Below are 20,411 nucleotides of genomic sequence, written 5' to 3' on the forward strand. Positions count from 1 at the left end.
AATAATGGAACCCACAAAGTAGTGAGAAGAGTTCTTCATATATAGGGTAATATCTGTTAGTCTGTGGATACGTCATATCTACTAGTCTGTTAACTTGGAAGATATAAAGAAACTGTGGATGGAATTCTCCCTCATTATAAGGCTGTGGAGAATAATGATTTGGAGAAAAACCCAGCATTGATGAGGTTGTTGTTTAGTACTTCAGCTGTTGCATTGTGCCAGAAGTTAAGGTGGTGCACATTGAGGGTAAGTGATATACAAATGAAGTAGAATTGTCAGTGTTGGAAGAAATGTGCATATTGATATGCAACCAGACCTTGGGGAACCCATGAACTTGATTGTTGAACTGGTAGTATTATCAGACTGCCCCCTCCTTGAAAGTTGTCCATCATCTCACCAAGCGGCAACTCTCTACCCCCAATGTGTAAGTAAGGAAACGTTGAGAAGCTTGATACAGTAGTACTACTGTATGTTATTTTGTCACTTCTGATTAGTTGAAAAACGCAGGTATGGCAGTAATACGTTTTCCAGAATACTGTCATTATAAAATCAAACTCACATACGTTATACAAAAGACAGCAGCATAATAAATAGTTCTATAACACTAATTGACATTCACAGTACTGCGTTGTGTGGTGCTCTGATGTTGTTAACTTAATTATGACTCAACAACATCTGTGTTCTATGAGAGGCAGTTCTGTTCTGGTTTTCATTTAAAACACAGTTACTAGGTAACAGAACATGCTGTACCTGAAATATAAAACTCCATGTTCTGTGTTGTTCAGAGTGTCAATATGGCTCGCGTCACTAAATGACATGCCTGATTGGATAGAAGCACAATAATGATTTGCAGTAAAATGCTAAAACTATATCCATAAAAGCAGCAGAAAAATTACTTGCTTGAACTTTGGAAAGATCTGTAATGGGGTTGATCTGAGCAAAAAATCTTAATTGTTTGTTTGTTAATTGGTTGAAGTACCAACTGTAGAAAAACAAAATCCTTCAGATAACAGCCCCATGTACTATCCTCTATTAACTAACTTCACTTTAAATTTAAATAGTGTCAGTCTGGCTCAGTTGGTAGCACTGGGACTTTGAACTCACATAATCTAAGCTGACGCTGCTATGATGTCCAAGGGATGCACTACATTGCTGGAGGTGCTGTGCTTTGAATGAGGTGTTAGACCCATTCAGATGGATGTTAAAGGTCTCATGACACTATTCAAAAAGAGGAGGGGATTTCTCCTGGTATCCTGGCCAACAATCACACAAGCAAAATTGGTCATTCACTTTATGGGGTCATTGTGAGACATTGCTATGTGCAAAATGGGTGTTATGTTCACCTATAAAAAAAATACCATGAGTCGCTTTGTAGAAATACAGACTTCATACTCAAACTCCAAACTAGAACAACAGGTAGAAAAAAAAGACCAGTGTGACTAATCTCATATGGCAGATGTTACAGCAGTTATGGTCTTAAGAGTGACAGTGACAATGAGACAATGAGAAAAACATCACAACGAGACAAAAGAATAGGCAGCCAATGTTGAGGAGCAAAGGGACTGCTTAAAGTAAACAGATAATATTACACACAGTTGCTTTTAGCAAGTAACATCAGAGACAATACCTGCTGTGAAAAGAAATGGGAAATTTACAACAGCATATGACTTAGTCAGCTTTTGAAATGTTTGTGAAAGTATGTCAATTGCAAACTAGAAGTCATTGTGCTAGAAAACTCTGTGAAGTGGTTTGAAAAGTTTCAATGTGATGCAGCTCTTTATCAAATTCAAGGATTATTATTACAAGAAGAAGATTATTACTATTATCAAAGCCAAAAAACAAATTGCCAAAACTAGAAGTCGTAAATTGTAAGATTGCTAGAACAACACCTTGCATTTATATAGCACCCCTCATTAAGAATAGTGTCTCATAATGCTTGATTATAAGGAGGAAGATACTCGAACACTTCAATTATACTGTAACAGGGACCTCGTGCTTTGATCACTCAGGTCACATCTTGCTTGTTATTAGGGAATGTGACAGAACAGTTCTTCTGAGGGGAAAACCTGAAGCAGGTTTGCTTAGAATCAGCTGAGTTAACACAGAAGAACTAGAAAAGTAACCCTGTCAGGAATTTTGTGAGCAAGAAATCCAGATAAAGTAACAACATTTATCATTTTTATTCAACAGCATTTTTTGATAAATATCTGAAAAGGAGAAACATAAAAGGATATTGGGAAAAGGCAGGAGCATGGAACTAAATGGACAGTTCTCTCAGAGAGCCAATACAGGTACAACAACAGCAAGATTACATTTGTTTAGAGCCTTTCACGTCGGGAGGACGTCCCAAGGCGCTGGACAGTGTACAGCATTTCAGACCCCAGCTGGGGTCAGGGGGGAGAAGGGAGAGGAGGGGAAGGGGGGTGACCTTCATCTCCTTCACCTCCTCCACCCCCCTCCCCACCTCCACCAGACCCACCACCATCTTCTACCCTTGGAAGAAGTTACCCCCACAATCCCTAACCGATGCCTTGGAGTCCTCTGAACTCCTCTCCCTCTGGCCTTCAACCCTCACCGACCCCTCTTCTCCTCTCTCCCTCCTCCACAATACCCTCTCCTCCACACTCGATACTCTTGCCCCCATCACTTCCCGCACTGTCTCCTACTCCCGCTCCTCCCCCTGGTACACCACCCACCTCCGCTCACTGAAAAGCCAGGTGCGGGCTGCTGAACGCACCTGTGTCAAATCTGGCCTAACGGTCCACCGACAAATCTGGCTGGACCTCCTCAAAATTTACCGCTCCACTCTAGCCTCGGCCAAGTCGTCCTTCTACTCCAGGATAATCCTGGAGGCGAAGAACAACCCCAGGCTACTGTTTTCCACCACAACCCGACTCCTCCGTCCCCCCGCCACCCCGCGCAGGTCATCTCCTCCAACCTTCACTGCGAGGAGATGCTGGATTTCCTTGAATCCAAGATCAAGGGAATCCGCTCCGCGGTCACTTCCCCTCCAACTTCCACCCACCACCCACCCCTTCCCTCCCACACTCCGACTCCTACCCATCCTCCCCTACACACCTTCGTACCCGTTTCCCCACCCTCTGTCACTGAACTCATCCTATCCCTAAAACCAACCACCTGCTCCCTTGACCCCATCCCCACTCCACTCCTTATCTCCCAGCTCCACTTTCTTGCCCCACATATCACTGACATCATCAACCTGTCCCTCTCCTCTGGCTCTGTCCCCATTCCATTAAAAACTGCCATCATCACGCCCACCCTGAAAAAACCCTCCCTTGATGCGTCGCAGCTATCAAGCTACCGGCCCATCTCCAACCTCCCCTTTCTCTCCAAGGTCTTGGAAAGAGTTGTCGCCTCCCAACTGCGCTCTTTCCTTTCCACCCATTCTCTTTTCGAACCCCTTCAGTCAGGTTTCCGTGCTGCCCATAGCACAGAAACTGCCCTGGTCAAGGTCACCAATGATATCCTGACCATCTGTGACCAGGGCTCCCTCTGTCTCCTCGTCCTCCTCGACCTATCGGCAGCATTCGATACGGTCGACCACGCTATCCTACTCCACCGCTTGTCCTCCCACCTCAACCTTCAAGGCACTGTCCTTGAATGGTTTAGGTCGTACCTTTCTCACCGTCTTCACTTTGTCTCGACGAATGGCTTCTCCTCCACCCCCCGTACTGTCTCATGTGGTGTCCCTCAGGGCTCTGTCCTCGGTCCCCTCCTCTTCACCCTCTATATGCTCCCCCTCGGTGACATCATCCGCAGACATGGAGTTAACTTCCACATGTATGCGGATGACACCCAACTCTACCTTTCCTCCTCTACTCTCAACTCCACGACCACCGATGTCCTGACAGCCTGCCTGTCCGACATCGAGTCCTGGACGAGAGACAACTTTCTTCAGCTCAACGTGCGAAAAACCGAGGCCCTCCTGATTGGCTCACGTCAGCGCCTCCGCACCTCAGGCGCTGACACCATCAGCATCCAAGGCTGCACTCTCCACCTCTCAAAGCCAGTCAGGAACCTCGGCGTTTTGTTCGACCCTGAGCTGTCCTTTCTCCCTCACATCCGCACCACAACTGGCACCGCCTTCCATCACCTCCGGAACATCGCCAGACTACGGCATTACCTCACCCCTCACGCTGCTGAAACCCTGGTTCACGCCTTTGTCACCTCAAGGCTGGACTATGGGAACTCTCTCCTCGCCGGCCTTCCCGCCACCTCCCTCCACAAGCTGCAGGTCATTCAGAACTCTGCAGCTCGTGTACTGTCCCGCACCAGGCTTCGGGACCACATCACTCCCACCCTCGCTCGCCTCCACTGGCTCCCCATCCCCCAGAGGATTGATTTCAAGATCCTCATCCTCACCTACAAGGCCATTCACGGCCTTGCTCCCTCCTACCTCTCCAACCTACTATCCCCCTACCTACCTGCCCGTACCCTCCGTTCCTCTGGCTCCGGTCTGCTCCATGTCCCCCGCCCCAACCGCCCTACCATCGGTGGCCGGGCCTTCAGCCTCTCAGCCCCCAGGCTCTGGAACTCCATCCCCCAGTGCCTTCGCCTTACTTCCTCCCTTTCCTCCTTCAAGGCCAGTCTCAAAACCTTTCTCTTTGACCGTGCCTTCAGCTCCCCTCTCGACTCTCTCCCCCCTCCTTGCTCCCTCCCTTCCCTCCCCTCACCCTGACCATTTCCCCCCTCTTCGCTCCCTCCCTTCCCTCCCCTCACCCTGACCATTTCCCCCCTGCTCGGGTCATGACCCAACTGTGCAGCGCCTTGGGACGTCCTCCTGACGTGAAAGGCGCTTTATAAATGGAATCTTGTTGTTGTATCTTGTTGTGACCGATGGCATGGTCGAAGAGGAGGGTTTTGAGTTGGGACTTGAATTACAGTTGGTTGAATGGCCTCCTTCTGTGCTGTCAATCACAGACATTGTCTGGTTAATTCTGTTAGCTCACACCTGTTGTTTCCTTGTACAACACCTTACAATAGTATGTGTTTTTGATATAACACCTTATCACATCGTCGAGACGTCTAAAAGCTCTTCACAGGATACACGGTTCAGCCTAATGATTATGTTTTGTCGGCGAACGCAGCAGCAATATCCTCAACAACAATGAGTATGCATGGTTCTCAGAAAGGGTCTCTGTTGTGCATCAAAATCACAACATGGGTAACTATTATTACTTTCACATTTCCACATTTCCACTTGTGTCAAATGACAAGAAATTCACATTTTCAACATTTTTAATTTTTAATACCCTTATGTGGCTTTTATTGTACATGTCACCATGTGTTACAGCAGTTATTCTGGGAGCATTCCATTTTAATATACCCTGAATTATACAGTTTCAGTCCAATAGGGAAATTGTAGGTAAGACTGTAAATATATGATCACAGTTACTTTCATATGAGGATTTTGGTGGATCCATTTAATCAATGTCTTGCAGTCAGAGTCCAGTCTAATATTAGGCACTCAAAGTGCCAAGTTTTGTCAACTATTGTGTAAACATTTTTTTAAGGAAACTAAATGGGTTCAGTTTTGTGGTTTTTCTAATAGGATTTTAAATAACAGGATCTGCTTCTAGTGACAGAAGAATGCCATGTTAGGATTGAGGGAATCTTGCTTTGAAAATATATAAAATCAGATCACTAACAGGGGTGTCTGTGTGCTCCATAACATAATGCATGGTATCTGTATACATATCTTTGAATTCTAGCTAAACATATTACAACTTGAGCAAATTAAACTGGAGACACTGACACTCATTCAAACAATCTCAACTTTTCCTTCTTAACCATTGGTTTACAGATTCACTTTCTCCAGGTTGCTTGCATTACAAAGATTATTATTATTTTCCATCCCTATGTTCATTTATCTTCCATAGAATACTATATCCACATTCTTGGGAAGCCCACTCTACTATACTCCACTCCACTGACTGCAGTGGTGATATCATAACACATTCCTTTCATTAAGCTCATGAATTAGAGTCAAATGCTCATTTTCCCAAATACTTTCAGTGTTGTAAGAGTTCGTCTTAAAAGTAAAATATTTTAGTTCAAACTAAAGAACAAATTTATAGTTTTCAGCAAGCTTTTTGAGGTTCTAGTATAAACATCACTGTGATTACCTGAATGGAGACTCTAAATCAGAAATAGTAAGAAATACTATTTCAAAATATTCTTTGGGCCAATCCACAGCTATCCAACTCCAAGAATCAACACTGTAGATTTCCTAGTTGGATGATTTGTGGGCTGACAGTATCTCCTGAGATTTCACCACTGTTTAAGTATATCTGGATTTATAGTAAAAAATAGTGATCATGGGACCATCAAGCTTATAATGATTTAAATCATCACAGGATATAAAAGCAACACTTTAGCTGGTGTGTCCATGAAGTAATGGATAAATAATCTGGAGCTGTATTTGCTAAGAAACAACTGATTGGAAAATGATTATCTAAAAAGGATCCTCTTATTTTAATTTAGTGGAAGCTTTCTTGAGAGTCTTAATATTTCTGTGCCAGATAGTTGGATTCTATAACTACTAATCTATGAGTGCTTTGATATTTAAAAAAAGTTATTTAAGTGCAGTATTATTGTATGTGAGTGAAAGTAGCAGCAAATACGGTATATAAACTTTATCAGCCTCACCTTCTATCTCACAGTTCAACCTTATCTTGTCTACTTTCAGTTTGATAATCCATATCCATTAGTTAATGGCTTTGCTGGATGCTGGCAAACAACTTAAATTTAACTGTGTATGAAATATGTAGCAGGGACTGTAACTCGAATTGCCAGCAAATAGGTTAAAAACATTCAGGGCTCACAGTTCATTTCTGAAAGGTACTAAATATGCATGGTATAGAGTGCTGTGCTACCTCAATGCTCAGTGATTTGAACTTGTTCTGTAATACATTTTCTTGATTCTGAGGCATTTCATAGATTACATCCCTGGTGTAAAGTTTACGTCCAGAAATAAAAATCTTCTGGCGTATTTATTTGTGATGCTAGAGAAGGATACCGTTAGCCTTTTCCCTTAACTTCACGATAACGCTTTTCGCTTGACAAAGAACAGAAGAGGTTTACTGAGCACTTCCGTATGAAGACTGGCGCCTCATTCAATAATGTGCAGAAAGCTGGAAAATGAACTATAAAATAAATTATTAAATTGAAGTCAATAAGAGTTTTGCCCCATATTTGCTTGTGTGCACATGTGTGTATATATCTGTGCAATCTCTCATACAATAGCTTTGTGATTAGTTATAGATATCTTGGGAGAATAAGGGTCAGCTCTAGGTTACAAACACTCAAAGGTTAAACAAATCATGAATTCACTTAAATTGGATCCAGTTGCCTGGGGAATAACATTGAACTTCTAATTTACAGACCTGGCCAGGGCCAAAAAGAGACAATTATAAAATATATTATTCCTTGAAGGATGGAATACACTAGACAAAATGTTCTATTACAGAATAAAAAGAACTGGATTTGTGAAAGTTAAATTAACAAAAATGTAATATACTAGTTCTTTAGTCCTTCAGATTTCAATAAATTTGTACTTCTATTAACTATTTCTCATGCCTATATCTTCTTAATGGAATAAAGTAAAATGCTATGGTGTTATGTAATGCACCATTAACTTTTGGAAATAAAGTATGAGTTTAATGTAGTCAAAAAGTCAGTCAATGTTAACAATAACATTGCACAAATTTGGTACCAAAAAACACTACTTGCACTTGCCCTAATGTGTCAATGATAATTGAAATGTTCTTTCTATGTCAAGAAGTAATCCCTTAAATAGGTTTCACCACTAAGTTAAATTAGACTATACTACTGCTGTGTGACTCATAGGAACATAGGACCAGGAGGAGGCCATTCAGCCCTTCGAGCCTGTTCCACCATTTAATTAGATCATCACTGATCTTATCCTTTCAATTCCAACTTCCTGTTTTCTCTCCATATACCTTGATACCCTGACCTACCAAAAATCTATCCACCTCACTCTTGAAGGTCTGGATGGATCCAGCATCCACGGCCTTTTGGGGGAGAGAATTCCAGGTTTCTACCACCCTTTGTGTGAAAAAATGCTTCCTGATTTCACTCTCATAGGACTCATAGAACTGTGTTCAATTCTGGGCACCACACTTTAGAAAAGATGTCAAGGCATTGGAGAGGTCCAAAGGAGATTTACCAAGATGGTACCAGGAATGAGGGACTTCAGTTATCAGAAGGGGCTAGAGGAGCTAGGATTATTCTCCTTGGAGCAGAGAGTGTTAAGAGGAGACTTAATTGAAGTTTTCAAAATTATGAAGAGATTCGATAGGGTGAAAAAGGAGAAACTATTTCTACTGGCGGATGGGTTGGTAACCCAAAGACACCGATTTAAAATAGTTGTTAAAAGAAACAGAGGGGAAGTGAGGAGAAATGTTTTCACACAGTGAGTTGTTCGGATCTGGAATGCATTGCCTGAAAGAATGGTGGAAGACGATTTGATAACAACTTTTAAGCGAGAAGTAGATAATTATTTGGGGAGGACAAGTTTGCAGGGCTACGGTGAGAGCACCGGAGAATGGGATTGATTTGGATAGCTCGTTTCAAAGAGCCAGCACAGACACGATCGGCCAAATAGCCTCCTTCTGTGCTGTATAATTCTATGATTCTATGATATCGTAAATGGCCTATTTGCTATGATTAAAATGCATAGACTCATGTATAGTCAAGCTCAAATAAGTGACACCTGAAACCTAGCACCTGAAACCTAAACTCCAATAACAGACATTTACTCATTTTTTTAATTCACCAACAAATTTCTTTAGGAAATCCATTGGTAATTGGTAAGACATAAGCAGTTGTCGTTCAAGCGCCACCCCTCGAACTAGTCTGTCTACCATTCAATAGGTTAAAATGTGTATTCAACTGCTGAAGACAGATCAGCCAGCCTGGTTCTATTACAGGACTTGGAGGGGCAAACTGATCAGATAAGGGATTCTTTCTATTTGACTCCCACTGACCCTAAAAGCCAATGCCCTAATGATTAGGGTCATCCTAGCTAAAAAAGCAGATGGAACCTGTGGCTCTGGCAAATCTGCACTCTCCAAAATTAAGTAAGCAGCGTGTGTCCCTCAGGGAGAGAATGGGCATTTCAGATATGAGGAATTTTCCATTTTAGGTGGCATACACAAATGGAACTCTGTCTAGTTTAGATATTCCTAAGCATGGGGATGAGTTTCTGCTTGTTTCTGAACAAAATAATATTAACAGACTTTTCCACAAAAAAAAGCAATAAAATTGGTCACTTCAATCAAGGACTATTTGTGGGACACTGCTGTGCGCAATAGGCTGTGACGTTTCGCCCACAAATATACAATCAACTCACTTTACAGTATACTCTTTGAAGCGCTTTGAGATGACTAGAAGACATGAAAATCACTATATCAAATGCAAGGATTATTATTATTATTATTATCTCTTCTGCCAAATTGAATTCCAAGTCAAGGCTGACATTCCACTTCAGTAGTGTATTATTTGTCAATCAACAACACAGTTTAGATTCAATAGTTCCTTTATTTCAACCTTACACTTCCACTCTCTTCAACACTCTACCCAGTCATGTTCCCAGAATCCCTTTATGTTTCCAGCTTGCTTCTCATTGTCAATGTCCAGTTGCCAATTTAGCCTTGAGGCAATATGCAACAAGTAGGGTTGGAGACAGTATCTTTTCGATGAGCTGTTAAACTCCACGCATACATGGGCAAGTCATGAGCTTTAAATGGATCATTTCCCCTCTTATCAATATAGTTTCAAATAATAGGAGTTATATGCTCTTGAATACTAATTATTTCATATGATAAAATTATTATTATTTATTATTACTATGATAAAATGCTGTAAGTTGAGAAACTTTGGCTCTTTCAAAGATGTTTTAATAGTTTTCAGGCAAAATGTGCTTTGTAGAGGAAGCTCTTTGAGTCGGGTGGATGCTCAATATTGCATCATGTTATTTGGAAAGAGAAGGGAGTTTTTTTTCAATGCCCTAGCCATCAATCCTCCAGGTTCACCTCGTTGCTGTTTGCGATACCTAATTGGGGGGAATGGAAATGGGGGTAGGGGGCAAGGGCCCTTTGAGATCTACATAAAACACAATAGATTGGATAGAGTGGGAATTGTTATTTGCAATATAGAGCCAATTCAACCTAGACCTGGATTTCCTTAATTGGGTCACAATACTTTACAACTCCTCCACTTTGATGATGTTCTATAATGATGAGATCTCTTCAGAGTTTCAACTTCAAGGACAAAAAGGACAAGTGTGTCTCTTAGGTATGGTGCAATAGTGCAGCTCTATTACTATTTGACTTACTGTCTAAAACACTTAAAGTTTATATGCATGATAGCACGAACATTCAAACTGAAATATATGTAAATACACAAAATGGTATGTGGTACAAAATGGTACAAAATGTTACCTTATATGATGACCTAAAGAGATTCACTCACAATTTTATTTATTCATAATTCATAATTATTGCTCTCTTTTCAGATAGAATATAACAGAAATTAAAGTCTGTAGTGTGGAAATAATAGACGAGCACAGAATTTTTCCTTTTAAATAGTCTATAAGGAGATTCATGTGCCTGGTAAGACAATGATGTTCAATTTGTTCAGCTAATTATTGAAAAAATATGATTCTGATTACATCTTAGAGTTATGATATTAAGACAACTTTTATTGAATCTTTTTCACCTATTGATCCCTTTTGTTATCTGTTTGGCTCTCTGTCCCAAATATGATGTAGCTGTCAGTCTAAATAATAAAATAATCCTTGCATTTGATGGTTTGAGTGACCAATTATTATTTTTTATATTTTATTTTTTGATGGAATTATTACTCTTGGAATGCTATTATTAAAGGGTAATAATAATGATAATCCTTGCATTCGATATAGCGCCTTATCATGTCTTCAAGACGTCTCAAAGCGCTTCACAGAATATACTGTAAATTGACTATATTTTGTGGAGGAAATGCGGCAGCCAATTGCATAGAGGAGTGTTCCACAAACAGTCGTGGATTGAGTGATTATTATTATTTTTATTTTTTTAAAAAAAAATTATTACCCCCGGAAAAGTGATCTGCCAATTGACTAACAACCGGGTTCCTACTTACTGCTAGGCAAACAGAGGCGTGTGGAATAAGGGATCTAGCCCAATGTTTCGCTCTGCCTGGGAATCAAACCCAGGTACTCTCGCTAGCAGTGAGTGCTCCAACCACTGAGCTACAGGGCTTCACTAATCAAAGATCCTAGCATCTGTAATCAGATAGACTGGGTCAGCTGTTTATCAAACTCAATGGTTAATACCTCTGGCCACTGAGAATAAGAATACACCTCAGTTGTAATAAAGATGTCAAGGGTCTTGTTTGAAACATAGCATACAACTGTGTTTGTTCAAAACAGCATAATTGATTGTGGATCAAAATCTTGATAAACGAATGTCAATCCTTGATGAAGTTTAAGCTCTGAGATCAAGAGGACTTTATGGATTTAAGGAAGTGTTCTGAAGTTGAGTATCTGACTGGGTTGGAAAGGTAACGATTCCAGTTGAAAGAGACAAATCAGGTAAGCAATACTTCATGAATGAGACTTTCTGCAAGCATTCATTTGTTTTCAAAGATTTTGGAAACCTCAAGGTTCGTCTAAAGACTTTGCTAGTCTTTTGGTTATTAATATCTGTAGTTGAATATTCTTTAATTGTATTGTTCAATCTCTCCCTGGTAAAAAAACATACTAATTTATAAGCATAATATTTGCATTTCATACAGTACCTATAACATTTAAATATTTCAGTAGGTACACAGCAATGTGAAAAACAGCCACAAAGTGAGTGCAATTAATCCGATTGTATGTTGGCCAGGTCATCAGGTGGAACTCCCTTCTTGTTTTAAATAATACCATCCCAACACTGCACTGAGCTCTCAACAGCCTGTGAATAACCAGCATAAGGCTTGAACCCATAACATTTCTGACCCAGAGGCAAGAATGCTAACAACTGAGCCACGCCAACAACTAGTTAAAAACAGTAATTAAAGAGACCGAGACATGACTAGAAACTGCGTAATACACTAACTACGTATATACTAAACTGCACGGATTATCTTAGTAAATCTGGTTAAAAGACCTCACAAAAGATTAGTGGAAAAGGGCGCAGTTCTAGTTCAAAAGAGATGAAGTCTGCTTATCTGGATCATTTGCATGCCTTAATTTAAGAGACATTTCTGAAAACCCTCAAGAACTGTAATAGCTGTTTGTTGAATATATTTCTAAAGCATAACACCCTTTTTAAGAAATGGAAGTTGATCCTTCTGAAGGTGTAAGGCTAGACTAGCATTTCTAATTATTGAACTTTAATATAATTCAAGGAATTTGATAATATTGGCCAGAACCTAACTATATTTCATGTTCATGTGGATGGCACGTCACTTGTTTTTTTTACACACACACGCTAGTTCAGATCCAAATATGTAGGACCTCTTTCCCTCAGTTATTTATTACACGTCATCAGCAAGGAAAAAATCGAATTTCACATGGGTATTTATAGGCAGGTGGACTGCCTCACCTGTGCTATGTGGAAAAAAAAGGTGCATCCATTGTAGCTTGTGAATGCAAGCTGAGTTCTGATCAAACTCTGAGTACAACCAAAGTATTAGCAGAATATAGGAAAGTTGTTTTAGGGTGGAAGATATGGCTTCTGCAGAGTCTGAAAATAATCTCGTAAACCGGTGCACAGATGTTTGGTTGATGGATTCATTAAATTCTGTTGTCCAATGTAACTGTGTGGCCCTGATCGATCCCTTTGGGGCTACTCTGATACTCAGATATACAATACCATTGGGCAAACAAGCAACCTTCAATCATCATGCAGGAGCACCATTCATTTAACTGTGCTTGATTGATATCCCGTCATTTGAACCAAATCCTTTCCTTTGTTGTTTGGATTAACAGGAGCATCTTGAAACCTGAAATTGTTTAAGCATTGACCACATAAAGATACAGTTCAAGGACATGGAGCCATATATAAAGATCTCATGTTTGCACAGATGGCAGAGAATTTAAGTGACAATATAAATAATCTCTTTTCCCTTTTACCAATAAGAAGAGGAAATGGGAAGGCTACATGAGGGAAAATATTCCAACAGCAAATATAATGATATCAAAGTCTTCCAGTATACAGAATAGATGACATAAAGCACAATACTTTCAAATATCAACATATAGTAATTCATAATTTCTGAATCAAGCTAAGTATTGTTATACATTATTATCACTAACAATTCTGAAGAAGTCATTCCCAAACAATAACCTACTGTTTTTATCAGACACACAAGATGCACACAAAATCTATTCAGATTTCCATAATTCACAATGTTTCAACTTAGCTATTCATTTTCTGTTAATTTCTGCAATGTATCTCACACATGCATGCTGAAAATACATCATGTCAAATACATGGAATTTAGACAAACAGAAACTAGCATTTTGCTTCATTTTACTGCTGGCTATCTATCACGTATTTTGCATGAATGAATATTAACTAATATGAGAAAAGGGAAAAGAAAATGAAGGAGTGTTTCTAAATCGTGTTTTGCAAAATGATAGAGTGATCCTGAAGACACAACCTGACTGTCCTTCATCTGTTTCTGCAGCTGCAGAAATCAGGAGATGGAATGGGAGGGTGTCTAACTGTATCAATGAGTCGATGCAAAATTCTTAACCATTTGGGTTTCCCATTGCCATTCAATTACAAGTCTATTGTTGTATTGTCCAGAACAAAATTCTATTGTATCCAAATATAGTTAGAGTATGAGGATAGCTTCTCCTGATGCTGTTAACATTTTATCATCTGGAATCCTGTAGCTCAGTGGTAAGAGCACACGCCTTGCAAGCGAGAGGACCTGGGTTCGATTCCCAGCCAGGCCGAAATGTTGGGCAAGTTTCCTTACTCAAAAGGAAAAAAAATAATAAATTGGTCGCTTCAATCCACGACTGTATGTGGGGACGCTGCTGTGCCAAATTGGCTGCTGCATTTCGCCCTCAAATATATTCAATTCACTTTACAGTATATTCTGTGAAGCGCTTTGAGACGTCTAGAATATGTGAAAAGCGCTATATCAAATGCAAGGATTATTATTATTATTATTATACACCACTGTTTACCTAGCAGTAAGTAGGAACCTGGTTGTTTGTCGAGTGATGGATCATAATCCCTTCTAAAATAAAAAAAATTAAAAATGTGGTCATTCAACCCACAACTGTTGTGGGACACTGCTGTGCCCAATTGGCTGCCGCATTTTGCCCACAAAATATGCAGTCAATTCAATTTACAGTATGTTATGTGAAGCGCTTTGAGACAGTTCGAAGATGTAATAAGGTTCTATATCAAATGCAAGGATTATTATCACTTTTCCAGATTTTGCCTTGAGTTTGGAATTCCAAATGATCTATTTCCATTTTTAGTTCAAATCTTAATCTCACCAGCTGAGCAGTAATGTGATTGGGACACAAAACGCTCAATTTCTTCTAATCTACTTATTATTGAGACCATTGAGGTGAATGAGACTGAATGGAGTCACAGGTATTATTTTTAAAATGCATTTTGTGTTTTGCTCCAAAAAAAGCAAATGCGCAGCAGAAATTGATGCAAATCACTAACATTATTAAAGTCTTCCAAACCTACCTTTCAATTAGAACATACTGCAATTTGGCTTACAATAAGTGATAATATACTGAATGAAATTTCTTTTTTTTCTGCTCTTGTGAAATTAATTGACAATTTATGATTTAGTGTTAAAAGAGTCCGAAAAGGAATGGTTTATTCAAAAGCAACTTATTGTTTTTTTGCAGTAGTTTAATATACAATTTTAACAAATTCAACAGGGAATTTGCCAAAGAAATAAATTGAGAGATACTGCATGATGTTATTTTACTTTGTGCTCAGTCAGATGGACTATGAAGGTCTATCTGGGTGCTGTATGAACCCAGATAATCTATTTAAACTACCATCTCCCAATCTGCATCATGGGGTTGTGATATGCTACATGTGCAAATCATCCATCCATCCATCCATCCATCCATTTCTTTGTTTGTCTGTCTGTCTGTCTGTCTGTCTGTCTGTCTGTTTCTTTCTTTCTTTCTTTCTTTCTTTCTTTCTTTCTTTCTTTCTTTCTTTCTTTCTTTCTTTCTTTCTTTCTTTCTTTCTTTCTTTCTTTCTTTATTTATTTATTTATTTATTTATTTATTTATTTATTTATTTATTAATTTATTTATTTATTTATTTATTTATTTATTTATTTATAGGTTCATAGGCAATGTGATAAGAAAAATAGGGAATACAGATAACACTGATCTGCAGAGTACTTGAAGCATCAGCCTCTGAAAAAAACACATTCAACCTGAATCAGATGCAAATTTATTTGAATCCAAGTTCAATTTTACAATTTACCTGCAGGCAGTCAAAGTTCTATCTTGGTAGGTTTTGTGACTGTATTATGCTCCCATTGTGAGTAGGTTCAGGACAAAAAGGCACCAGAGAGAAAACTATAAGGTTTATTGTCTGCAAACTGTTTATAGTCAAATCACTTTTATCTTTCTTGAGGATACACACTATTAATTTTACTATTTTAATTAATGTAATTTTACTGTTAATTTAAGCTGTGTCTGCCTTCCAGTGTAGGTACTGTAAATCTTCTGATTTGAATCAAACTTGGATTTGTGCATTTTGCTGTGTTAAGAGAATTATACATTTTCTTGTTTTACAATAAAAGCATAAGTGCCAAGGGAATTAAACAGTTATTCCAAACTATAATTGGCAGCTATTGGAATACAGAAACATGCTTTTTAAAACCAAGATGTGATAATAAACATGTTTCTTAGTTTAACATGAGCTAATAATAGCAAGAATTTAACACATAATTGACAACTAAATTACATTAAATCCAGAGATATTGTGCAACTGGAAAAATTTGCTTTAACTTTACATTTTGTAGAGTCCTGTAGCTCAGTGGTTAGAGCACTCGCCTGGCAAGTGAGAGACCTGGGTTCGATTCCTGGCAGGGCGAAACCTTGGGCAAGTTTCTTTACTCCACATGCCTGATAATAATCCCCCAAGAAGAAGAAAAAAATAATTTGGTCACTCAATTCACAATTGTTTGTGGAACGCTCTGTGTACAATTGGTTGCTGTGTTTTGCCCATAAATATACGGTCAATTTACTTTACAATATATTCTATGAAGCACTTTGAGATGCCTAGAAAATGTGGAAAGCACTCTATCAAATGCAAAGATTATTATTATGATTTTCCAAAAATGTCTAAGAGCTGTTTGGACAACACAGTTAAGTACTACTGCATTTCCTTCCTTTTAATTACTGTTGCTATAAGATGACTATCTTGGGAGAGTAATTTTAAGATGTGATGTGTTCATCATCAGAAATAATTATCATTGATAATAGTTACCAACAGTAATAATTGACGTTGCTTATTTCTAGACAGTGTATAACTTGATTAGTACGGGTGTAACCCACCTCCTCACAACTCTGTGACAATGGTCGCAAATCCACAAATGGTGAGTTTTGCAACTAATTTTTCTTTTGTTGAGCTATGTTGGTATCCCTTGAACGTGCAGCCAAAATACAATGGCTGACTTTCAGCAGTGTCAATATTTGTTACACGGTCATAGTTGGAAGGGGTGGGGAAGGATGATCTGGAACTAGGAGTTGCAAGCACAGTGGCTAAATTGGCAGATGACACCAAGCTAATGAAGGCGGTAGATTGCAAAGCTGAACAAGATAGGTTACAGGAGGATTTGAACATACTTGGGAATTGGGCAGATCGGTGGTAGATGAAATTCAATGTGGAGAAATGTAAAGTACTTCACATGGGGTCAAAAAATCCTGGAAGGGACTATTATTTAGCCAGAAGGAAAATAATATGTATGAAAAATGGAAAGGATTTAGGGGTCCTGATTAACAATAAATTGAAGCTCTCCCAACAATGTTTTGCAGCAGTGAGTAAAGCAAACCAGATGTTGGGATGTATCAAAAGACCAATAACAAGCTGAAATAGTGGTGTAATCCTACCACTGTATAAATCATTGGTGAGACCATACTTAGAGTATTGTGTACAGTTTTGCTTGATGCAGTGCAAAAAGAATATTGGAAAAATCGAGAAGATACAGAGGACAGCAACCAAAATGATAGAGGGAATGGAGGGATTCGACTATGAGGAGCAACTACGTAAATTGGCCATGTTCATGCTGGAAAAGAGAAGATTGAGCAGTGACATGATTGCTATCTTTAAGAGCATAAGAACATAAGAATTAGGAGCAGGAGTAGGCCATTCGCTCCCTCGAGCCTGCCCTGCCATTCAATAAGATCATGGCTGATCTATTCTACCTCCACCTACCCGCCTTATCCCCATATCCCTTAATCCCTTTATCCACAAGAAATCTATCAATCTCAGTCTTGAATATGTTTAAGGACTGAGCATCTACAGCCCTTTGGGGTAGAGAATTTCATAAATTCACTACTCTGAGTGAAGAAGTTTTTCCTCAACTCAGTGTGAAAGGGTTTACCCCTAATTTTAAGATTGTGACCCCTGGTTATAGTTTCTCCAACCAGGGGAAAAAGTCTCCCACTATCTATTCTGTTGTGCCCCTTAATAATCTTATAGGTTTCTATAAGATCACCTCTCATTCTTCTATATTCTAGAGAATATAGGCCTAAATCCTATTGCTCAATCTATTCTCATAACGCATCCCCCTCATCCCTGGTACCAACCTAGTTAATCTACGTTGTATCCCCTCCAAGGCGAGTACATCTGTTCTTTAATAAGGAGACCAAAACTGCACACAATACTCTAGGTGTGGTCTCACCAGGGCCCTATACAGTTGCAGCAAGACTTCCCTACTCTTATATTTTAACCTTTTTGTAACAAATGCCAACATAATAATAATAATCCTTGCATTTGATATAACGCTTTTCACGTTGGGAGGACGTCCCAAAGCGCTTCACTGAACACACTGTAAAGTGAATTGACGGTATATTTTTTGTGGGCAAATGCAGCAGCCAATTGTGCACAGCAATGTCCCACAAACAGTCGTAGATTAAAAATGACCAATTTATTATTGTTTTTTGGTTTTGGAGGGATTATTATTAGGCGTGTGGAGTAAGGAAACTTGCCCAAGGTTTCGCCCTCTGCCTGGAATTGAACTCAGGTCTCTGGCTTGCAAAGCGAGTGCTCTAACCACTGAGCTACAGGACTCCACATACCGTTAGCCTTCCTAATTATTTGCTGTACCTGCAAACTAACTTTTTGTGACTGGTGTACAAGGATACCAAAGTCTCTCTGAACGCTAACACTTAAGATTCTAAAGGGGCAAAACAATATAGATTATGGCTGGCTGTTTCAACTTGTCCAGAACAGTAAACCCAGAGGACAAGGCCTGCGATTGAGAGGGGTAAATTCAGAATGAATCTATGCAAACACTATTTCAGTGAGAAAATAGTGAACCTGTGGAATAGGCTCCCTAGGGAGACAGTTGAATCAGGAAATGTTGATTGTTTCAAACACAGATTAGATAGTTTTCTTTTAGGAAATAACATTATACAATATAGTATACAGGAAGTTCAGACATATTTGCATGCGACCGCCAGGAAGGTAGAAGGCAAACTAGATGGACCTTTTTTCATCCAGTATTTCTTGATAATGGGAGGGGTTGATACTTCAGCACACCGCTGATGACGTACCAGCCAGCCTGGCTCATCAACAGGACATGGAGAGTCAGATAAGTCATTGGTTGCAAGGATTCGTCCTACTCCGCTCCTGTTAACCCTACAAGCCAAAGCCCTAATGTGTAGGATGTTCCTAACTGGACAAGCAACAAGAGACATGCGAGACAGTGCTTCAGTGGCAAGCTATGCAGTTTTCAGTTAGTTAGATTCCAGCAGTACCCCAACAAAAACTCTGGAGTCCCCAAGCCTTGGCTCTTACCAACCTATGCCTAATACTCTGTGGAACCGGATAATCAGGATGCATTCCTTTGGGGAGAGACTCCATATTCCATTCTAAACCTGGAAATTGCCACGTGTAGATGACATGGATGGAACTCAGTCGGTTTTAGATGCTCTTAAGACATGTTAAGACACACAAAAAAAACAGTGAATAACTAGTCATATCATGGTTTTTAATGCACAGTGCATTCATTCAAAGTTCACTTCATAACATGTGAAATCCCATTTAGAAAAGATGTTTGGCAATATGTCTGCTCCATTATTAATAAACCACAGTAAAGATTTTATTTTCAGATGAATATCTGGACACTTCAGCTGCCAAACACTTCAACTAGTAATTCATGTTCTATGGTTTAAGAATTTGTATTAAGATGTTGTGAAATAATTGTTAAAAATTGAATAATGGGGTGAAAATTCATTGTTTCATAACAGATTTAACATGTTATACAAATCTGTTCTAAAACATCAGAATGGCTTTAAATTCATTCATTCCCAGTTTACTTGTAATCTACGTAAAACAAGTCCACATCCCTGGCATGTAGGGATCTTGAAACTGCACTGAAATTTAGGATGCCCAATTTATATGATTGGCAATGAATGAAGATGTAAAATCAAACAATTTCTTTAAGACAACATGGAAAGAAGCCAATCAGATTTTTCCCAGTATGACATGAGTCTTATATACCAGTTGACCATTGAAAAATATGGTCAATAATAAGGAAAATTACTCTGGAGAATATAATGATACCCTTTGAATAGATATTTGAATGTAAGTGATTGAATTATAATCCTCTGTTAATACTTGAAACAATTGTCTGTAAACAAGTATCAAATGGCATGAAACATTTGTGTTATTTAACTCCTTGAAAATCAAAGTTAAATAAATATCTGTGTCGGAAAGAGAGTGGTGATTATAGGAAGGAAAAGCCTGAGAAGAACAAATGACCAACTGGACACAATGGATCCCGAGATGATGGGGTTGTGTGAAGGGAAGGAGAGAACCAATATTGTTAATAGACGCTGTCAGAAATGGGCTGAATGGTGGAGTTAGTTACATATTATGGAGATTTTCTTAATTTCATTTGGGATCAGGAACATTTCTGGAGAATTTTTCTTTAGCAAGCTAAACGCTCTTAGTAGAGGCTGTGTTACAGAGGATGAACAAGAATTCCTGCAAGCAATCTCAAAACTAGTAACCATAGAGAAAGAAAGCATGATCCACAAAATAAGTTTGTGGCACACGGTAATATGGTTCTAATGAAAATATTAATGATATATATCAGGAAATATGATTATTCTTTGCATAAGATGTTCAAAATAATTCCATTATTTT

At 39.0% G+C, this 20,411-nt stretch overlaps 1 non-coding gene across 1 annotated transcript; it reads left to right on the forward strand.

Moving 5' to 3' along the window:
• The first annotated feature begins 16,056 nt into the window (after positions 1-16,056).
• Positions 16,057-16,128, forward strand: trnaa-ggc. The gene has a single exon. It is a non-coding gene; the product is annotated as a tRNA-Ala (tRNA).
• Positions 16,129-20,411: the final 4,283 nt, after the last annotated feature.

This window comes from Callorhinchus milii, unplaced genomic scaffold (genome assembly GCF_018977255.1).
Source record: "Callorhinchus milii isolate IMCB2004 unplaced genomic scaffold, IMCB_Cmil_1.0 Scaffold4, whole genome shotgun sequence".
Classification (NCBI taxonomy): Eukaryota; Metazoa; Chordata; class Chondrichthyes; order Chimaeriformes; family Callorhinchidae; genus Callorhinchus; species Callorhinchus milii.